Raw genomic sequence first — 25,850 nt, forward strand, 5'->3', positions numbered from 1 at the left:
CAATCTCCGCGACCTGTCTCCCACCCACTTCCCCTCTGTGCTCTCCTCTTCTCTTCCACCCCACGACACTTTCTCCTCTCTGCAGGTAAATGATGCCACTGACTCCCTCTGCTCCACCTTGAGCTCATGTCTGGATAGCCTGTGTCCACTATCCACCAGACCTGCTCGAACAACCCAGTCGCACCCTTGGCTGACTGACACCCTCTGGACAACGCGCACTGACCTCAGAGCAGCCGAGAGGAAATGGCACAAATCCAAAACAATTGAGGATCTTGCAAGCTACCAGACACTGCTGTCCTCCTTCTCTTCCAGCATCACTGCTGCCAATAAGGCCTTCTTCAACGATAGGATCAACGGTGCCACAGACACACGTAAGTTATTCGCCACCTACAAGTTTCTGCTCTACCCTCCACCACCTCCCCCAGCTACTAACCTCACTGCTGACTGCCTTGCCTCCTTTTTTACCAACAAAGTGGCAGCCATCAGCAGCCAATTCACTAAACAACTTACTCACAACCTGTCTTCTCCAGCCCTAGGCTCATCGTTCCCTGGTTTCACCCCCCTCGCTGAAAGTGAGGTATCTAAACTACTAACATGTAGCCGTCCTACTACCTGTCCGCTAGATCCGATCCCATCTAACCTCCTTCAAGCCATATCACCGACTATCACCCCGGCAATCACACATATGATTAATTCTTCCCTAACTTCCGGCACTTTCCCTTCCGCTTTCAAAGCGGCTCGGGTCGCACCACTGCTCAAAAAACCCTCACTCGATCCCAATCAAGTAGAAAACTATCGGCCGGTCTCTCTCCTCCCATTCCTTTCCAAAGCCTTAGAGAGGGCGGTCTCTAGACAGGTTACAGAGTACCTGTCAAGAAACAACCTTCTTGATACACTTCAATCTGGCTTCAAAAGTGGTCACTCCACTGAAACAGCCCTGTTGTCTGTGACAGAGGCCTTAAAAACTGCTAGAGCTGCTGCCAAATCCTCGGTTCTCATTCTGCTAGACTTATCATCTGCTTTTGACACTGTCAATCACAGCATACTCCTGTCCATACTCTCAAGTATGGGCATAACGGGCAGTGCACTTTCCTGATTCGAATCTTACCTTACTGGGCGCTCATTCAGTGTGACATGGCTAGGCCAGCTGTCTGTGCCTCACAACCTCACCACAGGGGCTCCCCAAGGCTCCGTGCTAGGACCCCTCCTCTTTGCCATATACACCACCTCACTGGGCCCGATCATCCGCTCACATGGCTTTTCATCACTGCTATGCGGATGATACTCAACTCTATCTGTCCTTCCCGCCCGACGACCCCACTGTCTCGACGTGGATCTCGGATTGTCTCGCTGACATATCCACATGGATGAAGGATTATCATCTTCAACTAAATCTGGCGAAAACGGAACTGCTGGTCTTCCCGGCCAAACAAGGTATTTATCACAACATTGATATTAAAATCGACTCTCTATCTCTTGTTCCTACCAAGGCTGCAAGGAATCTAGGTGTCATTATTGATGACCAACTGACATTCTTGGACCATGTTGCCGCTGTCTCCCGGTCCTGCCGCTTCGCACTACTAAACATCCGAAAAGTCAGGCCGTACCTGACCCAATATGCCACTCAACTGCTGGTACAAACCTTGGTGATGTCCCTCTCGACTACTGCAACACCCCCTTAACAGGCTTGCCGGCTTGTGCGGTGAAGCCACAACAGATGATACAGAATGCGACGGCGCGACTGGTGTTCAACCAGCCAAAGAGGGCACATGTCACTCCGCTGCTCATCGAGCTCCACTGGTTACCTGTAGCCGCCCGCATCAAGTTCAAGTCTCTTATGCTGGCCTACAGAGTGATTGCTGGGAATGCTCCCGCCTACTTAAATGCTCTTGTAAGAGCACATGTTGCCCCCCGGATGCTGCGCTCGTCAAATGAGCGTCGCCTGGCTCTGCCGGCAATCCAGGCTATTCTCATTTGTAGTTCCACGTTGGTGGAACGAGCTGCCAAAAATGACCAGAGCAGGGACCTCCCTCTCTGTCTTTAAGAACTTGAAGACCCAGCTCTTCAGTGAGTACCTCCTGTCCTTACCTACAATTACTTAGCACTACCTAGCAGTATTTATTGTTACACTAATGTTGTTGTTACACTAATCTCTGTCGCAATGTAGCTTGAATGTTATTCTCCCTTGTAAGTCGCTTTGGATAAAAGCGTCTGCTAAATGACTAAATGTAAATGTAAATGTGATATATTAAATGACACACCAAGGGTGATATACAGAATCATATTATTGATAGACTCTACATTTTGTTGTGTTGTCCGCACTATTAAACTCCTGAATAATTCCACTTTTATAAAACATGTATATTCATGTATATCCTTTAAAAAAAAAAAAGATATTGTGTGTCGATGACACTGTTCAACATACCATACATATCAAAACACAAGAACAAAGAAGAGATTGCCCCATTCAGCAGGGTGTCAAGTAACCATGTGGAAGTAGCCAGGAAGGTGATTTTCTCAGAATCACAGTTTGCCAGACCCTTGTCATTGTAAGGAGTATGATGAGTTTTTGTTTCAGAACTGTAGTTTGTGCTTTGTTAATAGATTTTATCGGATTCCATCGGCTCATTTGGAATTATTTTGAGATGAAATGCATGCAAGCATATAAATGGAGAGACCTTGATTGAATTTAGCGCTATACCTCATATTGAGCTCCATCGATCAAAATTATTATAGCATCAGATATTATAGTTTACCTGGACGGATTTTGTTTGCTGTGGGCGGACAGGACAGTAGAGAGCGGTAAAATGAAAGGAGGCGGGCTGGCTGTGTTTGTGAATGACAGATGGTGTAACCCCCCCGCAAATCACTATCATGGAAGAACATTGCTGTAAGGACATCGAGCTGTTAGCTGTTAGCTGTTAGCATGAGGCCGAACTATCTCCCGAGTTAATTTTCGCACGTCATTGTGATGGCAGTGTATGTCCCCCCCTCGGCTAACGCCGAAGCAGCCTCTGATGTCCTGCATTCAGCTTTGAGCAGGCTGCAGACACAGCACCCACATGCCCTCCTTCTCATCTCTGGGGATTTTAATCATGCCTCTCTGTCCTCCACTCTGCCCACTTTCTCCCAGTATGTGACATGCCACACCAGGGACAATAAAACACTGGACTTATTATGATGCCAACCAAGGAGGCATATAACTCATCCCCCCTCCCCCCCTGGGAAGATCAGATCACAGCCTGGTTCATCTCCTGCCTGTGTACAGACTTCTCGTGCTTTTAACACCATTCAGCCTGTGTTTGTGAGGGACAAGCTGCAGCATATAGGAGTGGACCATCACCTGTCTTCCTGGATCCTGGACTACCTCATGGACCGGCCACAGTACGTGAGGTCTCAGAACTGCGAGTCTGGTCATCTGCAGCACGGTGGCCCCGCAAGGAATGGTCTTGGCACCTTTCCTCTTCACCCTCTACACTGCAGACTTCATGTACAGCTCAACCAGCTGTGACCTACAGAAGTTCTCTGACGACTCTGCAATCGTTGGCCTCATCACAGATGAGGACGACAGGGAGTACAAAGAACTCACCATGGACTTTGTGGACTGGTGCCAGCGGAATCGCCTCCAGATCAATGCGGGGAAAACAAAAGAGCTGGTGGTGGATTTCTGTAGGTGCAGACACTCCCCCCTGACACCGGTGAACATCCAGGGAATGGATATTGACATTGTATTGAATTGTACAAGTACCTGGGTGCTCACCTGAACAATAAACTGGACTGGACTAATCACACTCATGCACTTTATAAGAAGGGTCAGTGCAGACTCAATCTGCTTAGAAGACTTAGGTCCTTTGGAGTGCAGGGGGCTCTCCTGAGGACCGTCTTCGATACTATGGTGGCAACGGCGTCACCACAGCTGACAGGAAGAGGCTTGATAAACTGATCAAAAAGGCCAGCTCTGTCCGCGGGGGCCCCCTGGACCCAGTGCAGGTGGTGAGAGAAAGGAGGATGATGGCTTAGCTGTCATCCATGATGGAGAACGAATCCCACCCCATGCATGACACTCTGACGGCACTGGAGAGTTCCTTCAGTGATAGGCTGCTTCACCCGAAGTGTGGGAAGGAACGCTTTCGCAGCTCCTTCCTTCCTGCGGCTGTCAGACTGTATAACCAACAGTGCAGCCAGTAGACCACACACACACACACACACACACACACACACACACACACACACACACACACACACACACACACACACACACACACACACACACAACTGTGGAAAATCAAAAAGCGCAATTTTTTTTATCAAAAAAAAGAAAAGTACAATCCCTGATGTGCAATGTGTCAAGATATGTGCAATATGTTTAGTACTCAGGTTCCTATTCATGGTGGTTTTTTTTTTGTTTTTTGTTGTATATATTTTATATTGTTTGTAGTACTTACCCTGATATGCTCTCTATTTTCTGCTGTCCCCTTTTTGCTGCTGTAACAATGTAAATTTCCCCGGTGTGGGACTAATAAAGGTTTATCTTACTTTATCTTATCTTATAGAGTGGCCTATAGAACCAGAATCATTTGATTAGTTCTTATTTAAATATGACATATAATATTTAAAAATATTTATTGATACATTCAATATTTTAATATTCTCCTAAATTTACCTTGTTGTTGAAGGGATGTTCGGAAGCTGAGTTTATGATTAGTGCGTTATCACTTAGGGACACTGTTGTCAGAGAACCCTGGAGTGATTTTCTTTATGACACAGTTTTTTACAGTGGTAGACCTCCCTTTCATATTCTTCTGAGAACAATAACATTAAGCACCCCAAGGGCTTCACACAGGCCAAAGGACATTTCTATTTTCCTGATATCCTGCTGAGAGACATGCCTACCCCTGCATTGCCTAGAAGGTCTCTGAATACCTTGTATACAGAGATCCAGTTTGGCCAACATCAGGCCTAATAACTTGGGACATTTTTTGAACAACGAACAAAGTTCTGTTATGTGAATTTAAATGCAAGTGTTGACTCCTGCTGCTCCTCCCCTCCACCAACGAACATGAAGTCTTTGGCCTCCAAGTACAGCGAACGCACAATTAAAAAAAGATTTTGTGCACAGTTAAGGAGCCTAATCAACTGTGCTCCTTTGGACCTGCATTCGGTGATGTCACTGCATCAGACAAAACATCAAACTGAATGACTGCATTCGGAATTTTCTACTCCAACTGAGAGCCGTGGAATGATTGTCCTGAAGTTCTGCTGGGAAATTATATCAGTGTGATTACCATGGGGGGCTGCTTCTGTATGTTCTCGGCCATTGTTTTATCAATCTGTCTAGCCTTATAGTACACAGATTATTAAATGTTCTCTAAGAAAAATTACATTCTAGTAAGAATATTGGCAAATTTTAATAAAATGATTTCCAAAATTTTAGGAAAAGGTTTAGAATAGTAAGTAAATTCAATTATTAAGTAGAAACAGAATTAGGCACAGATTATAAATAAAAGTGATTGCTTCATTGATTTGCAAGTATGTTAATAATAGCCCTTCTAGGTTTTAGATTGTCTCAATTTGAATGCTGGCTATGTTATTGTCATTATACATATATTTTTGAATAAAGGTGTTAACTTGATTGGAAATGCCAAATAACCTCTCAATTTTTCTCTAATCAGACTGCAGAATGATGTGACTTATAGTTGAATACTCCCTAGCCAAAAGGTAAGACTAGCAGATCAAAGCTAAACACATAATAAATTTGATTTTTTCGGAGTTGCGTAACGTAAATTGACCGTGAGATAATGGATAGTTGATCAAATGTTATTGATCAACACTAGTTAGGCTTCTATGAGATTGATGACTGCTGAGATCTCAGGCTTATTGTTTGCAGTTATTAATTGTACCTTTAAGGGTACAATTTCTTTACCCTCTCTAGTTGCTTAACTTATTGTTGAAGTTATGTGGAGCCTCCGGTAATGTTTATTCTGCCACATTACGGAAATTTATTTTGACAGATATTGATTTTATTAATGGCAGCACACTTATTTGAATACTTATGGTTTATTGATCTGCTTGTGTCGTGGATACACAGGTCTTCCTAAAATACTTAGAACAAGATGATCACAGTTTCTTTTTTTCCCTTATAACATCAGCTGGCACAAAAGAACATGCATTATTTGAGTCATGACATTTATTTTATTAAAAATAAAATTATCCTCAGGGTCGTACCCTGGCATGGCCTTTCTTGGTTGTTGTGGTTATTGTTGTTTTCGGATCGTGGAATGAGGCAATGCTTGCCCAGAGATTAGACGTGAGAACGTTTTGTTGCTTTTGTTGCCTTTGCACCTGCTCCATGTTGGGTTTGCTGCATTACTTTAGCTGCGGATGAGGGAGATGGTTTTATGTTAGCTGTGTTGTTGCAATCTTATGAAGATGAATTCAGTCTTGTTTCATGCTGTAGCCTTTATCTTGCTGAGAAGCATACCGGCTCATTTCTCTCAGGCAACACCTCTCCATCGTCAACATGTGAAACTTTTACTTTACTTACTTCAACTTCTCTACTTTCCTCTAATGGAGATTCACATGATTGCTTGACAGCTATAGCTGTTCTGGCTTCGCCCCGCCCAGATCTTGCTACATGAAGTTCTTAAAAAGTTAAACTACGATGATTTAATCTCATGAGTACAACAAAAAGGAGGGTTTTCGTTTGGTTTGTCTGTCCATCATCTGTTTTTTGTATGAAACAGTGTTGTCTTACTTTGTACAACCAGTTGTGTTTATATTTCTATGTGTTGTAAACTGTCTTTTGCTTTATTTGGTTGCATGAATATGTACAGGCAAGTGTCATACGGTGTGGTGGGGCTGATGAGTCATACAGAACATCTGTTTAATGTTTTGATGTCATAATCACCCCATTTTGATCTTCCTATTTGTGTTGCTTACATTAATGTACTTGACTCCATCGCTAAAGGAAATGTTGGAGCCAATGCAGCCAACAAAGTCGCTGTACCCAATCTCTTGTCTAATAATGATGGTTGTCTCCTCCACAGATGAGGACATGGGATTCCTCTCTAACCTTGTTTTTCCTCTACTCAAAGGAATCCTGCACTGAATTATTGTAGTGGCAGAACCCCTTGGTACTGTATGTACTGTGCCATATCAATCCCGCTAGTTTTTTCATTGTTTTACTTGTTTGACATATGGTAAGTACCATTTGTCAAAAAAGAGGGCTAGTTAGAGAATTAAGTAAACATAATGATTGTGCTTAGAACAATGCAGGAACCTCATGATATACTTATCAAGCTGACACCCTGTCATGGTTAAAATATTATTTGGTGATAATTTACATGTTTTTCTTAATGGAATCTCAGTGAAGATAAATGTGACTGAGTTTCAAACCTGTCATTAGTGATAACGGGAATGTGAGGATGATCACATGGTGTGACCGGACTGTTCCAGCATGAAGTGCTGACCGGGAGACCAATGCAGTTATGTCTGTCTTCTGTCGACAAAAGCCACATATGAATTACATCACATAAACCAGTAGTGAACAGATTGTCCAGTTTGTATTTATCGCTTTTAGATTTTACTTAATTAATGGATTGTGTAGATGGGATAATGTTCAGGCAACATTTGAGAAATGCATTCCAGGAACATTTTTAAAATCTTGCATGGTTTACACACTGACGGTTATTTTCTAGCCTAATCGATATTCTATGGACATTATCTCCTACATATTAGACATTGTGATCATATTATTGTTGTTACACTAGGGTGCGTGCATACATTTATTTTTGTACTGCGTCTGTAGTCCACTATTCAACATAACTGTTTGGGAAATCACAGAATTATTCCACGTACCCCATTTTACCCCATCGTGGACCGATACCAAACAATGTTGTCATAATGTGTATCCTCATCCAAGTGTTTAAGTCTATGTGCCCAGGTCAAAGCAACCCTACCCGTCCCATTGGAAGAAAAGCTGGAACTCTGCCAAATTCCTGGGACCATTCCAGATCCTCCTGACCACCGCAGCAGCAGTTAAGGTGGCAGAACGACCAACGTGGGTACACGCATTTCATTGCAAGAAAGTCTTCAACCTTCCAGAGGACCAGATAAATGACAACAACGGAGAATCATCGGACGTGAACTGAGATCACGATCCCAACAGAGTATGTGCAAGTAACCTTGAAAAGGATGACGCCCTGTCAACAGAAAAAAAAATGGTCACGTCTGTGTGATCATCCTTCTCATCATCAATGCCATTTTCCTGTTGATCATCCAACCCTGGAACACAGTTCCACAGCGAGACTTGAAAAATAGCCACTCCCCCGCCCCACTCTCACTCACACCAGAACCACTCCAGAAGAAGAGCCCCAAGTGAGAAATGAACGTTCTGTTATGAACATAGTCCACCCATTGTTAAAGGTTGACTCCACTGGACATTCATTTCAACAAAATATGTGGTGGAGGTTTTTGAATCATTCAGTTAAAGAAGAGTATGGTGCAGATCATTCATGTACAGTATGTACTAAAATGCCTCACTCAGTGCAAGCACCATTCCTTCTCTCACCTATATCAACATCACTGGAAGAATCTAGATGTCTAGCATTGCTACAAATTTTCCAACCTATACTAATATGACTAAACTAAAATATAATCCTATTGATAGAGATACCCATTTACTTGGCTAAGAAATGCACTGGGACTATGGATTTCTATGCTCATAAAAATATTGATACCTGTAGGGAAAATGTGTTTGAGGCTATGCTGCTGTCTAGAGTGTATAATACCTATCTCATTAAGATGATTACTAATGTGATGGCGAGACAGTTTGTCTCCATACCACTAGATGATTGGAAACCACCTTATGATAATGACGGATATGTTGAGACATTGAGATGTTGAAATGTGAAGATGTTTGTCTAATTATATTTACCCCTACTTATAGGATGTGTTAGTCATTATGTTCACACAATGAATTTTGTTGTTGTCATTATAAGTGATAACCATTGCTTAATCTGCATAGCATTGTGTATTTGTGGAATCTCTTCATGTTCATTTAATCCATAATGTGATTTATGATTTTTTTGTTTTCTAGTTAGCATTGTAGAATGGCTTCACACAGGATTTTTCCCTATGCACGACCTGGGTTTTCGTTATTTTGTTGTCAAAGTATAGTGTAGATAACCCTTAATGGTCTTTTACTCTTCTCTAGTAAAATGTGGGAAGAGAGGTTGGGCCAATTTGAGGTGGAGATGTCCAGGGATACTATCTGGGATGTGTGTTTTCCCAGTTGAAAACAACGAGATAGAATTAATAGGATATCTCTGTAATATAATTGTACTGTATTCAATGTATATGTCATTTTATGATCCCTTTGCCTCAGTTATATGAAATTTAGCATTATTGCATTTTTCTCTTGTATTGTTCCACTGGGAACAACAGGAGGGAGTGTGAAAGAAAAACTATGATCAATGTTAATGAATGATATAATTCTACCACCAAGTAATGTCTTATTGCTTATGGCATATGTTTGTTTTGTGACGCCCGACTCTTCCATAGGAGATCTTACAATCTTGTACACCACTGTCACAAATGTTTTAGTCGTTAACTCTGTTTTTCTAGATCATGAAAGGGCAATATGTGTAAACACTCAACATATGATTCTCCGGGGTACAGGAAAACACTGTTGTTGGCTTATTAAACACATTGAAGCTGTATAGCAAAGCCATAATCGCACATTGCTAAATAAGATATCGCACACAATGCATTTTCAGTTGTCAGGATTTGAACACGTCTAGAACATAAGGTTCTTAGAATAGAGACCGCACGAGACGAGACTCCGTCCCGTGACTCGTGTTCAGCTCGCTCCTCTCCTTGCAAGGATCTGCTGTCGATCATATTTGAATAAATCACTCTTGACCATTTTAACACACTTATGTTTATTGACAACGAGAATTTCAGAAGTGGGATCAGAAGTGGGATCCCCGGATGACCGTCGGACCGTTCGTGGACAGTGACTGATCATTCAGGACCAGAGACGTCCTGCCTCCAACCCTACGAATTAAAGGACGAGGGGACTGACCACTGACGACGTCCGGCCATCTCTGTGGGATCTTCAAGGAAAATTCTCAACAAAATTACGGTAAAACAATTATTCCAAATATAGTGTGATTTGTTTGTAACCTGAGCATGGTAGGAAATATTTGTATTTCTGAGTAAATGGAAGAAGTAAATGTACTTCGAGAATAAAGTAGGAAATTTAAGAAATTAAATTTCTGAGTGTAGGAAATTCAATTTCCGAGGACAAGTAGGTATTTTGGAAATCCTGAGATAAAAGTAGGGATTTTGGAAATCCTGAGAACAAGAAGGGACTTAAAAGTCCTGAGGTAATGAACGGACAAAAATCCTGGAATTAAAAAGTAGGGGTCTGACCCCGAGTTTTAAAGTAGGAGTTTTCAAAACTCTGAGTCTGTTTTTAAAGTAAGAGTTTTCAAAACTCTGAGTGTTTTTTTTTTAAAGTAAGAGTTTTCAAAACTCTGAGTCTTAATAATTACGTAGGAAATAGAATTTCCTACGTCAATTATTTAAACAAAATTAAATAAAAGTTCCATAAATATGGGGATTACCTACAGTAAAGACTAAACGGAGTATGATTCGCCGATATGCGAATACATGAAAGGAAAATATGGACGTGAATGCTTGTCATGTTTAAAAGTGTGGGTAAATCATTGCGGTTTCCACGCAAAGAGAAGTTTGAGCGCGAACCAGTTGGGAAAAGTTTCAGAAAAGTTTGAAGAAAGACGCAGATATATGTTGAAAAAGAAAAAAGTCAAGAACATTTCTCCATCCCCACCCGATGTGTTTGGTAGAGGGGGATCGAAACACAAAGCTGTCATTTTTAATGTCATCTCTCTGTCCTATCATCCTCGGGGGTAGGGAGGATCTCTGGGGATTTCGGTCACATCATCGGCCGACGGGCTGAAGGTCATGCAGACTCCCCTAGCTCACTCCCACCTGTACGCGCCCACGGCAGCATCCTCTCCCCCACTTTTTGCATATCAGTGGTGGATTGGAGCTACCGTGGGAACGACTCTCTCTCAAGCCACCACTCCTTTAATTAACCCCCTCTCTGATCGAATGTTACCTTCCGATCTCCACTGTACCTCACACACACATTCCGGCCCAGACCTTCCTTACGAGGACATGTTTTTCGCCACAATAACAGACATACTTCTCACAACGGCTGTGTATTTTGATGAGGTGCGTTGTGCTGTTTCCACATCACTGTGCCCCGATCAGAAACCTTTCTTCACGGTTGAAGCCCTTGGTCGAAGCCTCAGCTCCCTGGACCTCACTGATGGCACCCGTCTCCTCCTGTACGTCAACGACCTTCTGGTCGCTTCCCCTACCCGGGATCAGTGGGAAGCCGACACACTCGCCCTCCTTTCCCATCTGTGTAAAGATGGCCACAAAGTCTCTTTGTCAAAACTCCAGTACGTCACCCAAAAGGTCACGTTCCTCGGTCACATCATCACCCCGGAAGAGAAATCTCTCTACCCGGCCCGAATAGCGGCCATTGCAGAAGTTCCCAAACACATGACAAAGAAACAAATGCTCTCTTTTCTCGGCATGTGTTCCTTATTCCCAACTTCTCCAAAATGGACAGACCATTACGGGAAATAACTACTACCAAATCTCTTACCGCTACCTCACCACTCACATGGACGGAAACTGCCTTAGAGGCGTTCGTCGCCCTCAAAAAGGCTCTCCAGTCAGCTCCCACTTTGGGCATACCTGACCCCTCTTGCCCGTTCATCCAATACGTGGACGAGTGACGGGACAGTATGACCTCACTTCTCTTACAAACCCACGGTGACACCTTATGTCTCATCGGGTTCTTCTCCTCTCTTTTGGACCCGGTCGCGAGAGGCCTTCCGGCCTGTCTGCACGCCGTCGCTGTGTGCGAAAAAAATATACTCGCGACCTGCGACTTCGTGGGCTTCACCCCGCTAACCCTATCTGTTCCCCATGTCTCTAGCATCTTACAGGAACAGAAGTCCTCCCACCTCTCCACAGTGCGATGGCTCTGCTATCACACCGTCCTGCTGGGACTCCTGCACGTCACAGTGCGACGCTGCACGACTCTCAACCCAGCCACGCTCCTGCCTCTCCCGGACGAAGGACAGCCACACTCCTGCCACGCAGAGCTCGACCTGATCTGCACGCCCCGTCCTGATCTCTCGGACGTCCCCCTACCTAACTCTGACTTTGTTTTCTACGTAGATGGATCCGCGTTCCGCCACCCAGACACTGGCCGCTCACATGCCAGGTTCGCCGTGGTGAACGACCACTCTGTTGTGCTCTCTTCCCCCCTCCCTTCTCATTTCTCCGCACAGGCAGCAGAGCTTGTCGCCCTGACAGAAGCCTGCAAACTTGCCGCAGGTCGATCCCTCACGGTTCACATCGACTCCCGCTACGCGTTTGGCATCGTGCATGATTTTAGCGCCCTTTGGAAACACAGGCAGTTCTTAAAATCGGACGGTAAACCAATTTTACACTATCACAAGGTTGCAGCTCTTTTGGAGGCTATCCTCCTCCAGTCGGCCATTGCGGTATGTAAATGTGCCGCACACACATCCAACAGGATCCAGACCCAGACCTCCACACCCTCTCCACCCCAGCCGAGCAACGCCTGTGGGCACAATGCGGTGCATCCCTACGCGACGGCATCTGGACGGGCCCGGATGGCAAACCCTGCCTCCCTCGCGGCCTGTTCCCGTGCTTCGCCCAATTGACACATGGGTTGGACCCCACGTCAAAAGGAGGGATGTGTACAGCAGTTCAAACACACTGGTTCACAAAAGTTTTCACCACATACGCCGCAGACTACTGCAGCAAGTGCATCATATGCGCACAACACAACCCTGGTAGACCCAGGGGACTGACACAACCTGCCGCACACCCAACACCAACATGACCATTCCAACATGTCATGATGGATTTCGTCAAACTAATACCCTGCGCGAACAAGAAATATTGCCTGGTCATGGTGGACATGTTTTCCAAATGGGTGGAGGCTTTCCCCACCAAACATGCCACAGCGTCCACTGTCGCGAAAGCGCTGCTGATGGAAATCATTCCGCGCTGGGGGATCCCAAACAAATTATCATCCGATAACGGCAGCCACTTTGCAAACAGTACTAACAGAACTGTCAGACCACCTTCTGTTCAACCTCAAAACCAACTGCAGCTACCACCCTCAATCAGGAGGGGCAGTGGAACGCAAAAATGGCTCTTTGAAAAACAAACTAGCCAAATGTTGCAAAGACACAAAACTGTCATGGGTAGAAGCTCTGCCTATCGTGCTGATGTACATGAGAATGCGAGTGCACCCGCATAATAACCTTTCCCCGTTTCGAGACTCTCTTCGCAGCTCCACCGAACGTCTGAATGGGACCACCTGGACCACCCCTGGACACCACGGTCTGCAAGGCCAATCTGGTAACTTACTGTATGGCATTAACTAACTCTCTCTCTACAATCTCTCTACAAGAACACAGGTAGGATCAGCCCTACCCTAGGCGGCGACAGGACCTCTCCACAGCCCCCGGAGACTTCGTCCTCATCAAAAACCATCGACGGAAGTAATGGAGACACCAGCGTTGGCTCGGCCCATACGAAGTCCTACTGACAACCCACACGGCAGTGAAGGTCGCAGAACGGGCAATGTGGGTACACGCCAGCCACTGTAAGCCCATCCTCAACCAGCCTGACACCGGGCTACAACAAGGGGGGCCACACACACCCGACACAAGCCCTCCCACCACTGACTAAACACTGTTAGGAAACACTGTTAGCTGTTGGATCGGTGACTGCCCCCGGCCCCAGAGGAGGATACCTTTCCTGACCTATACCCTCTCCCCACCTACTTGATTGACTCTGTTGAAGAGATCCCTCTCTAGTTTCACCCCTTACCCCAATGAATGAAGGGATTTCTCCAAAGTCCTCTCTAGGAACAGATAAATCCCGGATAGTGTTTTGGATGTGATTATGACGGTTGTTTAAAAAATGAACAAAAGGGAGGAATTGTACAGGAAAATACTGTTGTACGCTTATTAACCACATTGAAGCTGTATAGCAAAGCCATAATCGCACATTGCTAAATAAGATATCGCACACAATGCTTTTTCAGTTCTCAGGATTTGAACACGTCTAGAACATAAGGTTCTTAGAATACCACCTCAAGGCCTGCAAAGCACTCGAACAGGAGATCGCTACACAGCTGCACGCTTGCTTGATAAGCACCACAGCACTGATAGTATAAGCAAGGCTGAAACATCCCAACAAGGTCACGATGCTTGTTTGTACCACAGTACAAAGACAGCACCTTTTTATTGTTCAGGAGGAGATCCCGAGACCGCATGAGACGAGGCTGCGCCCTCGTCACTTGTGTTCAGCTCGCTCCTCTCCTTGCAAGGATCTGCTGTCGATCATATTTGAATAAATCACTCTTGACCATTTTAACACACTTGTGTTTATTGACAACGAGAATTTGTAGCACACCGGCACCGAAAGTGTTTTTTTTCTCTGTTAAAACATATTCTCAGCTGTTACTGAAGACAACAGTAAATCACATGGCTAGTCTCACAATGGGACACAACCTCTCATGACTACAAAGGCCTCTTCATGTAAAGTAGAGGTAGACTAATCAGAACACTGTTTTGAAGCATGGCTGTATATTTCTCTTTATTCTGCAGAATAAATACCTTAAATAGTAGTTTTGTTTTCCTGTAGTGGGCAGATTAACCTCGCCGACTTTTTTCTTCAACAGCTCTCAGCATATTTAGTGTAACCATTGCTTTTTGGGGTTTTGTTGGATCAACATGTCAACACGGCACTCTTTTTGTACATTGTGCCTCTTTTGCTTAAAGTATACACAAATCAAAAGTACATGCAAGAAAAGGCCATGAACAAGAAGACATTTTTTTGGTGGATCTTGGCTTTCGTGGAAGTATTGGCAGTTGCGAAAACAGCTAGAAATAGAGAAAGACAAATTTGAAAGAAGGCCAAACACCAAGGGGATTTCCACTCTTTCTAAGGTATCCATCCAATTAATCATAATGTGTAGTGTAGAAGGTGACTTCCTTATTATTATATTATTATTGTTGTGGATGTATGACCGTATGTATATGTATGTGACAAATAATCTCTTGAACTTGAACTTGGATTAAGCCTTCCTTTAGCTCTTTGCAGGCAGGGTGGCCAAGTGGTCTAAGGTGCCAGGTTGAGGCTGCAGTCTCCCATGGAGGCATGGGATCAAATTGCACTTCTGACAAACTCTTTAAGTAGAAGATATCCTAAATGTCTACATTGAGCCAGTATTAACTTGACAGTGGCAATTTCAACCGAAGAGTCATGCAGTTAACTTGTAGGTAACTGGCTCCCTGATCTGACTACCACACTTCACTTTGCCATTAGATGACACTACTTCTTTTCATGTATCATCATCAGATGTCCAACTCAGTGTCTTGCAGCCACGCCCTCATCTCTGGTCCCACTTGGAAGAGGCTGATCTCTGACGGTGGTTTGAACAGAGGACAGGTGGTGGTTATTTTTAAGAATTAAGAATTAAGAATCTTTATTTGTCACATGACACACCACACTACAACACATGCATATACAGTGGGGCAAAAAAGTATTTAGTCAGCCACCAATTGTGCAAGTTCTCCCACTTAAAAAGACAAGAGAGGCCTGTTATTTTCATCATAGGTATACCTCAACTATGAGACACAAAATGAGAAAAAGAAATCCAGAAAATCACATTGTCTGAGTTTTAAGAATTTATTTGCAAATTATGGTGGAAAATAAATATTTGGTCAATAACAAAAGTTCATCTCAATACTTTGTTATATACCCTTTGTTTGCAATGACAGAGGTCAAATGTTTTCTGTAAGTCTTCACAAGGTTTTCACACACTGTTGCTGGTATTTTGGCCCATTCCTCCATGCAGATCTCCTCTAGAGCAGTGATGTTTTGGGGCTGTCGCTGTGCAACACAGACTTTCAACTCCCTCCAAAGATTTTCTATGGGGTTGAGATCTGGAGACTGGCTAGGCCACTCCAGGACCTTGAAATGCTTCTTACGAAGCCACTCCTTCACTGGGCAGGCGGTGTGTTTGGGATCATTGTCATGCTGAAAGACCCAGCCACGTTTCATCTTCAATGCCCTTGCTGATGGAAGGAGGTTTTCACTCAAATCTCATGATACATGGCCCCATTCATTCTTTCCTTTACACGGATCAGTCGTCCTGGTCCCTTTGCAGAAAAACAGCCCCAAAGCATGATGTTTCCACCCCCATGCTTCACAGTAGGTATGGTGTTCTTTGGATGCAACTCAGCTTTCTTTCTCCTCCAAACACGACAAGTTGAGTTTTTACCAAAAAGTTCTATTTTGGTTTCATGTGACCATATGACATTCTCCCAATCCTCTTCTGGATCATCCAAATGCTCTCTAGCAAACTTCAGACGGGCCTGGACATGTACTGGCAGGGGGACACGTCTGGCACTGCAGGATTTGAGTCCCTGGCGGCGTAGTGTGTTACTGATGGTAGCCTTTGTTACTTTGGTCCCAGCTCTCTGCAGGTCATTCACTAGGTCCCCCCGTGTGGTTCTGGGATGTTTGCTCACCGTTCTTGTGATAATTTTGACCCCACGGGGTGAGATCTTGCGTGGAGCCCCAGATCGAGGGAGATATCAGTGGTCTTGTATGTCTTCCATTTTCTAATAATTGCTCCCACAGTTGATTTCTTCACAACAAGCTGCTTACCTATTGCAGATTCAGTCTTCCCAGCCTGGTGCAGGTCTACAATTTTGTTTCTGGTGTCCTTTGACAGCTCTTTGGTCTTGGCCATAGTGGAGTTTGGAGTGTGACTGTTTTAGGTTGTGGAAGGGTGTCTTTTACACTGATAACGAGTTCAAACAGGTGCCATTAATACAGGTAACGAGTGGAGGACAGAGGAGCCTCTTAAAGAAAAAGTTACAGGTCTGTGAAAGCCAGAAATCTTGCTTGTTTGTAGGTGACCAAATACTTATTTTACCGAGGAATTTAGCAATGAATTCATTCAAAATCCTACAATGTGATTTCCTGGATTCTTTCCCCCCATTCTGTCTCTCATAGTCGAAGTGTACCTATGATGAAAATTACAGGCCTCTCTCATCTTTTTAAGTGGGAGAACTTGCACAATTGGTGGCTGATTAAATACTTTTTTGCCCCACTGTATATATGCACACACATACACATGCTTTTTGGGTGGTGGCCAGTGAAATGTGGCCTCTGCATTTCTCCCATCCTGGCTTGTCCTTCCTCTGGGGGGGGCAGCCGGGAGCAGTGGGCAGCATTCGTCGACGTGCCTGGGGACCTGGTACCAAGTGTCCATCACTGGTCAGACGATGATGATGTGTGCATGTTTTTGGTGGGGGTCCTTACTGATGGTAGGTGAAGGAAACCCCATGTGAGCACGGGGAGAACATGCAAACTCCACACAGAAAGGCTCCTATTTGGGAGATAACCCGCCAGAGCACAGTGCCCCAGGCGAGAATGTGTTATGTGTTCGGCAGTCTGCTCTGGCTCGCCACATTCACGTCTGCCAAGCCCCATTTCTTCAAAGATGACTTGAAGCGGCCGACTCCAGTTTGCAGGCAGTTCAGCAGGGTCCATTGCCGGTGTGATAGATGTTCTCCTTCAACACCATCTCCCGGGTCCTGAATGCATACGTGCATACATGATGGCCTAGCCGACTCCCACTCCTGCTTCCAGGATGCCACCAGCCATGCACTAGTCGACAAGTCCTCCGGGATGGAGCAGAGCATCTGTTGTGCCGCCTGGTTGTAGGGGTGGTGGGACTTGAATCTGTGTGGGGGTGCTGAAACTCAGAGCAGCTGATACTCACAGATGACACTACCAAGTTGAATGACTTCTCTTTTGATGGGCACAGACTTTAAAAGACCACTGCATTAGCCAGGAATCAAACCCGGGCCTCCCGGCGGGGGCAGGGATTCTTGCACTTAAACTTCCCAAACAGATTTCAATGCATGCTATGGTACACTACGGATGTAATATATTTTGGGCCACAAAGTGGGTGTCAATGGGCTTGTGGTGCTGTTCCACTTTTACGATCAAGGCTTGAGACAAACGGAGAGGGGAGTGGGGGAGCAAGTTGCGATCCCAGCATTTTAGTGGATTTCAAGACTTTAAACAAAAGAACAACTCATCTTTCAGGTAGTAATCACATTTTATGTCATTTCATTCAACCTCAAATTACACCAGTGATCACTATGCTTTACCTCATAACCAAAAGTGTGAATTTACTCTCTCGTTCAGGGATCCCTGAGAAAGTTCTTGAAGCTAAACATCTCAAGACAATATAAGAAAGAAAAATAGATGTCTAAAGAAATAGATGAAAAATGTATTTATAGCTAAAATGCTTGACAATAAAAGATCAAATAAAGAAATAGTTAATAAAGAATGTCAATAATAAGAAATCAACAATAAAAAAAAGTAAAGGAAAGGAGCTCTTAACTGGTAAACAAACTCAATGATTTGGCAGTGATAGAGGTTGTAACTAGTAAAGAATAAATGAAACAAAAGACTTAATTTATTTCCAGGTTCTAATCTAAAGATAGAACTATCCGACACCAAGACTTAATCAGAGACGTAACAGATGAATTTTCTGTGGATTTTACTTGTAACCAGTCATCGTCTTTGTTGCTTTGTCACTGGGGAAGCCCTCTTGGTTGTTGCTTGCTTCCGCTCTGGGACACGCTTCAGTGGGGAAATCCACAGGAACTCAGAGTCGGATGTTTGGAGAGGTCTGGATTTCGGATCTTCCTTCATTCAAGTCTGTGCAGAGGTGGTGTTACGGCTGTGTTGGGTGGTGGAACAGGTCATCTCGATGCTTCAGTTTGGTAGGCGGAGAGCGGGTCCTTAACTGTTTATATCGAACTTGTGTAAAAATAAATTTGTAGATCTATGTTACAGAGGTCTGGACGGTTTTAAGCAAAACCAGAAAAAAAGATAAAAAGTCAGAAAACAATGAGCAACAGGTTAAAATAAAAATAATAAGGCAATAAATGCAAATAACTAAAACAAAACAAAAACTTTCAACTCAACTTAAAACAAAAACTTAAAACAAAGACTCTCTCTATATATATATAAATATATATATTTATAAAGAAAACTTCTAATCTTCGGCCACTTGGTGAGTTTGAACTAAGTTGTAAATTCAGGGTAAAAACAAAAAAAGGACAAAGGTGGTGATGAAACCACAGTGATAACATTGGCTTCCATCTCCTTCCCTTCCAAGAAGGAGATGTCTACAAAACCTTTTTTGCTTTAACGTTGCTGCTGCTGTCTGGTGCCCCCTGCTCGGTCTTCCACAGGCCAGGTCGGGGCTCTACGGCCTGCTAGCAGGCAGCTAATGGTAACATTAACAAACCTGCACCGCAAAGGGGAGGGTTATTTTATTTTTTGTTACGGGCACATAGGCACTGATTTACTACCCACCGGCAGAAATATAAATCAGCGCCATCGGGTCATGATTTAGACCCACCCAAAAAATCGATACCACAATAATGGTGACAAACAGTTTAACGGTTTAACTCCACAATTCAGCACTACACCGATCAGCCTCTTCACATATTCTCAATTTCTTTGTATGATGTGATTAGAAACAAATTTTACTGAATTCACTGCAGAGGAATTTTAATGAAGTGTTTCAGGTAACGTCCCTAGGAGATCAGAGGTGTGGCAAATTCGTCACCATACGCCACCCAAGCTGCGTTTTTCAGGGACCTCTGGCACAGAGACACAGATGACGGGGGGTTGATAACACCAGTTTATTGTAGAGATGCAGCTAGGTAGAATTAGCCAGGAGCAGATGGAACATGTCATGAGTAAGGGCTCCAATCCTGACTGAGTGCGTGGACGGGGTTATTAAACCTGATGCTCTTTAGCCCAACCAACGAGCATCAGCATCCAGATCACAAGACAGAAAGTTGTGCAGTGTGAATAGCACAGCCATCCATGGCATATGTCCATGTCCATGGCATAAGAGGAGACTGTCAATCCAGATAGGCAAGACTAGTCATATGATAATGCAAATTGGTAGGTCTTAAGCTTCGATTTAAATCTTTCCACAATTTATTTTCTCTAACTGTTGTCATATTTATGCTGTAGCTTAAAGGGCGATGCCACCTAGAAGAACGTTGGTCCATCCAGTGTACACTGTACATGTATCAGGTATTTAGGCATATCTATGCCCCTCTCAAAGCAGAACAGCAGCTATTCCAACATTAGCTAGCTGTTGGTTTTGTTTTAAGCAATAGGTATGTTTGTCTTTCTTTGACTACTCTACATCTAGGGTTAGAGGAGACCAAGAGGTAGAAAATGTGGTAATCGCCAGGCGCATGTGTTCTGTCCGGGGCTGTGGCAGGGGAAGTTACATGTCGGGCAAAAGTGTGTACAATTAATGGTAAGTATCAATATTATTTGTTGGTGTACATTGACAATTATTAAAAACATACAACAGCTATGTATTATTTTGGTGAGAAAATAACAAATGTACCCTAAGTATAACTTCATGCAGATTTTAGCGTACTTAATACTTACGCAGCCATCAATTCTTACTGGCACAACCTGGTGCATACTGGTATAACCAGTTTATTTTCTTTCAAGTGATCATACTCGACCACTTGGGGCTCGAACATTATGTGATTTTTTTTCATTATAAACTTTTAGATTTTACCTTACTTTAAGTGGCCAACAGTTTAACACAAGATATTATTCCCCTTCTGCTGCTTTCCGACCAGCTTGGTGCATGTCAGGGAAACAAGTAGTCAGGGAGTGGGAATTGTACGTTTTTGCCTGAGAGTGTTGCTTGAGGAAAAGTCATAGGTCATCAAAATTGAAAAGGTTCATCTACTGAGGAGCATATGTTGCTCACAATCTTTTGTGGTAATCCACCAAATAGATTTAGAGATACAGTATGTTCCCTTGGAGTAAAGTGCTAAATGAACAACTCACGCAGCCACCCTTAGGCCCTGCCTGAGGAAAACTCTTTGGAAACTGTTACAATATTTCCTATACAGTCATGTATAGGAAATATACATATACAAATATACAGTCATGTAAAGGAAATGCTCGCATTTCTGCAATGCGAGCATTTTGCGAGGTGGTAGTAACAGAACTGCGTTCAATACTACCATTTTGATATGGCACCTAAAAAATAAACACTCAACGGTGCGCCAAAGCAACCAACACTAGAGAATACTTTTAAAAAGAGAAAAAAATTTCCTCGAGACAGCGACAAGAAAAAAAGGATTATAGAGAGGGTAATCAAATTCATCGCTGTGGATGACCAACCCATCACTATGGTAGAGAAGACAGGTTTTTGGAGCTTTTGGAGCCGCGGTATGCCCTACCCTCTCGACACTACATTTCAGACTCTGCCCTACCAGACCTTTACAACGAGGTTTGTGACTACCTACAAGGTATTTTATTAGATGTGACATCTATTGGCTTCACCACAGACATTTGGAGTGCTGATGTTTGCCCGATGTCATTGCTTAGCCTCACTGCACACTGGATTGACTCCACTTTTGATGAAAAGCATGCGGTATTGCATGCTCGTCAGTTTCATGGGTCTCATACTGCAGAGCATGTATAACAGACAATCAAGAACACTTGGGATATAGACAAGCAACGAGTTCATGTCATTTTGTGTGACAATGCAGCCACCAGTGACCCACCGCAGACTTTAGGGTCATTTGGCGGCTTTCGACTTTTTCGCATCATTTGAAAGTGGAGAATCAGAGCTTTCAAACAAGGTATCACTTGTGCAAATCAAGCAAATATTTTTAAATCTATGACTTGTTAATGACAAGGGTGTGGTAAACCGTGTTTCTGAGATAATCAAGTTTCGCCGAGACTTGGATTCAATCAGTCAGCTCGCAGAATGCAAATGGGGTTGGCAGACAAACAAAGCCTCATGGCTACTTAACATACTGTTGAATGGGCCAATCACTGCTTTGTTCTTGTGTTTTGAGGGAACGTTGAAAGTAGTTTTGTTTTGAAAAAAGCATTTATTTAACAGTAAGAATATAGATGTTTTAATTCACATGTTTTTGTGAATCATTTAATTTTAAATCACCAACCTCAACGGACTTCATCGCGTCATCAATTTCTTCCGGAGTAATATCAGATTCAGCATCGCTGTCGGAGAACTGACTATCATCGCGGAAAATGTCCAGTGCGCGCTGCTTAAACTGACTTGGAACTTTTGCACTGGTCAGATTAAGGTCCGCGATATGATTTAGATCTTCCTCCACCCGCTTCTCGTAATCAATAACAACAATGAGTTTCTCAGACAAGTGAAACCGGATCCTTGTCTTATTTACGGAATTGGCGGTGACGTCAGTGACCTGCCCCCTCCACAACTTTGTGTCTGTGTGTGTAAAACACGTAAGATTTAAAGGTTGAATTCTATCAAAACAGTTTCACATTGTGACTTTACATCACATGGAATATGGATGAATGATTTTCAACTGGACGGTCGCTTTAAAAGAAACGATCGATCTGCGTTGTTCAGCGCTATTCAGTGTCTCGGTAAGTGAACTGCATTTCCCATGATATTGAATGGGAATATTTAACTCCACGGTTTAACATTTTTCTGATATTTATTAATCAAACTCGGTTTTGAAAATACATTGAGAGAAAAGAAACAACCCACAAAGGCACACAAATCTGGAAAAATCTAATTTTCCTTCAAGAAAGGTTTTTTCAACTTATTTGGCTGCTTCTGGCGATTTTAGAAATGCGCAAGACGGCGGCTTTTGCTGCGGTGGGTCACATATGTTAAGGAGTAGTTAAATTTATACAGTCTTACAGTTACAACCGGCCCTTTGAGGGCAACCATAATGCTGATGTGGCCCGTGGTGAAAATTTGTTTGACACCCCTGATATAGGGGTACCAAGTGTAGGCAGCATCACGCACTTTCTCAGCTCAGCATCAGAGACACACTGGCTAACGCAAGGAAGATTGTAGGGCATTTCAAGCATTCACCACGGGCCTACGCATGTCTGGAAGGTATTCAGATTGAAATTAAAGTGCCAGCCAAGCACAGCAAGATGTGCAAGTTATGTTGAACAGCACTCACTACATGGTGCACAGCCTTCTGGAGCAAAAGCGACCTCTCTGTCTTTTGTTGTGAGCAAAGAGATTCAGGCCTCAGCCTGTGAGAAAAAGCCTGGATCTCTGCATGATGTTTCTAACTTGTTCTGGTTTCAAAGCTTGGGGAAAAAAAATCACTGGAACAAAACAAAATCTGATGTGATCTAGTTTATTGTGTATTGGAAAAACAAATACAACAGCAGACTGAGTTAGCTTTTTGCAAACCAACTGATCTTATAACGCTTTGTTCTCATGTTTTCTAGTCGCGGAGAAACTTTTTCTCAATTACATGTTTTTGTGTCATGAATTCCTCAAAATCCTGTTTTGAGCCAATCACAGCTCTTATCCTTTGTACGACTGCCTCCTGATGTCACTTCCCAGTCAGCCAATTGTAGCCTTCATAGTTCAACACCCTCCCCTCTCTTGGTAAAGGGCGTCGTTGTAACTTTCCATTCCCAACCCCCTCCGAAGAGCTGACTCAGCAGATAAGAATATGTGACACACCACAGCAGAAGCCGCCATCTTGCGCATTTCTAAAATCACCAGGAGCACCCAAATAAGTTAAAAAAAACTTTCTTGAAGGAAAATTTGATTTTTCCAGATTTGTGTTCCTTTGTGTTTTTTTTTATCTCTCAACATATTTTGAAAACCGAGTTTGATTTATAAATAGTAGGAAAATGTTAAACCGTGGAGTTAAATATTCCCGTTAGATTACATGGGGAAATGCATTTCACTTACCGAGACGTGGAACAGTGCTGAATAACGCCGATCGATCGTTTTCTTTAAAGCGAACGTCCAGGAGAAGATCATTCATCCATATTCCATGTGATGCGGTCACAAAGTGAATCTGTTTTGATAGAATTCAACCTTTAAATCGTACTACTCTTACACACACGGAGCCACTGTTGTGAAACGGCGAAGAAGAAAAACAACATTTTGTTGCGTTGTCCGTACTTTTAAACTCCAAAATAATTCCACTTTTACAAAACATGTATATTCTTACTATTAAATAAAAGCTTTTTTCAAAACAAAATGAGTTGTGTTGTTGAGCTGTTCGTGATTGGCCCATTCAGAAGTATGTTGATTAGCCATGAGGCTTTGTTTGTCCGCCAACCCCTGATTTATAAGTATTTTGTTAACCTTTTTACAAGCACTTAGCTTTAAACGTTGTCTCAAAATTGAAACAACAACCAACATTATTTCAACCACATTTCAAGGTTGTAAGTCGGACACAATCTGGCTAGGTTGGAAAAATAGTTTTGGATTATTTGCAATTTATGATCTCCTGGGTTTTCAATTTATTACACTAACTTTTTTTCCCCTTTGCATATTCTCTCAGAATCAAACACCTGTTATGACGTTATACACAGTATACACCAAATGTGGGAACTGGGACTCTGGGATTCAAAACCCTGTCATTCCTCCAGACAACGTGGAGGTATTGGCCATGACTGAAATCGGTTCTGTGCCATTTTATTCTTAATTCATTGGATTATATCTTAATTTCCATTATATTAATTGCATTAATTATATTCTATTCAGTCCATTCTAAGGCAGTTCATGTGTTGTTGTTTTTTTTTACTTAAAAGGATGATAAAGCATAAATTTTTCTTATTTTAAAATTGATACAAACATTTTTTTTTTAATATATTGCAAGACTATGAACCTGACACTGTTAGACTCCCAGAAGACCTATCCGGTGAAATTGTGGTTCCACAAGTTAAATGCCCTCTGACTGCCCAAGGCATGGCCCAGCTTCAAACGGCCATTGAGCCAACCTCACCATGCCACGACTATGTGCTATAATTATTGTGCTTCTTCAAACTGAATAGAAGAGTGAAGTGTTTGACTCGCAAAAATCCATCTTTTTTTTGGTTCGGCCAAAAACTGCCTGTAATATAGTGTTGCCATATTTATTAGGTGTAATGCTGTTATAGCGCTGAGTCATAATGTCTCAATGTTTACTATATGTTAATAAATAAAGGGATCAGATAAGTGACCAAGTCAGTCAATTTCTGCAGTGCCTGGAATCATAGTATGCTTTCAGGGTATAAGGATGTGATTATTTCTTCCACCACTGCTTATAATACATAAGTACAGCACTTCTGTGGCGACCTCTAACAGGAGCAGCCGAAAGAAGTAGAAGAAGAACATGCAATCATTACAGATACAGATCGCTTTCAATTAGGACTTTGAATGCTAGTGATAAACATGCCATTCTGGTTAATATTTCACATCCGATCATTGTATATTACTCAAATGATATTAAACATAGTTAAAATAAAGAGTCTCCCATGTATTTAAATGAAAACAATAAGTCTATGAAATGTCTCAGAATAGGATTATTGACCAAGGGTCTGGTTTTCACTTTCCATTTCCTAACCATAAAGAACTAAAAATACAATACCAAATTCCAGAGTAGAGCCAAATGTCTTGAAGCTAGCTTTTTGTGGGTTCCAGATCATTTCACTGTTGGAGACCCGATTGTGAGATTAAAAACCGCAGTGTCTTGCCATCCCTTCACATCCTGCCATCTTTATCCTAAACCTTTCATGAAGATTTGTTGTAACTCATATGGCGTTGGATGGTGTTGTTGTACTAACCGTCATATGGTGGTTAGTAC

This window comes from Zeus faber, assembly GCF_960531495.2.
Source record: "Zeus faber genome assembly, chromosome: 16".
In the NCBI taxonomy this organism is placed as follows: domain Eukaryota; kingdom Metazoa; phylum Chordata; class Actinopteri; order Zeiformes; family Zeidae; genus Zeus; species Zeus faber.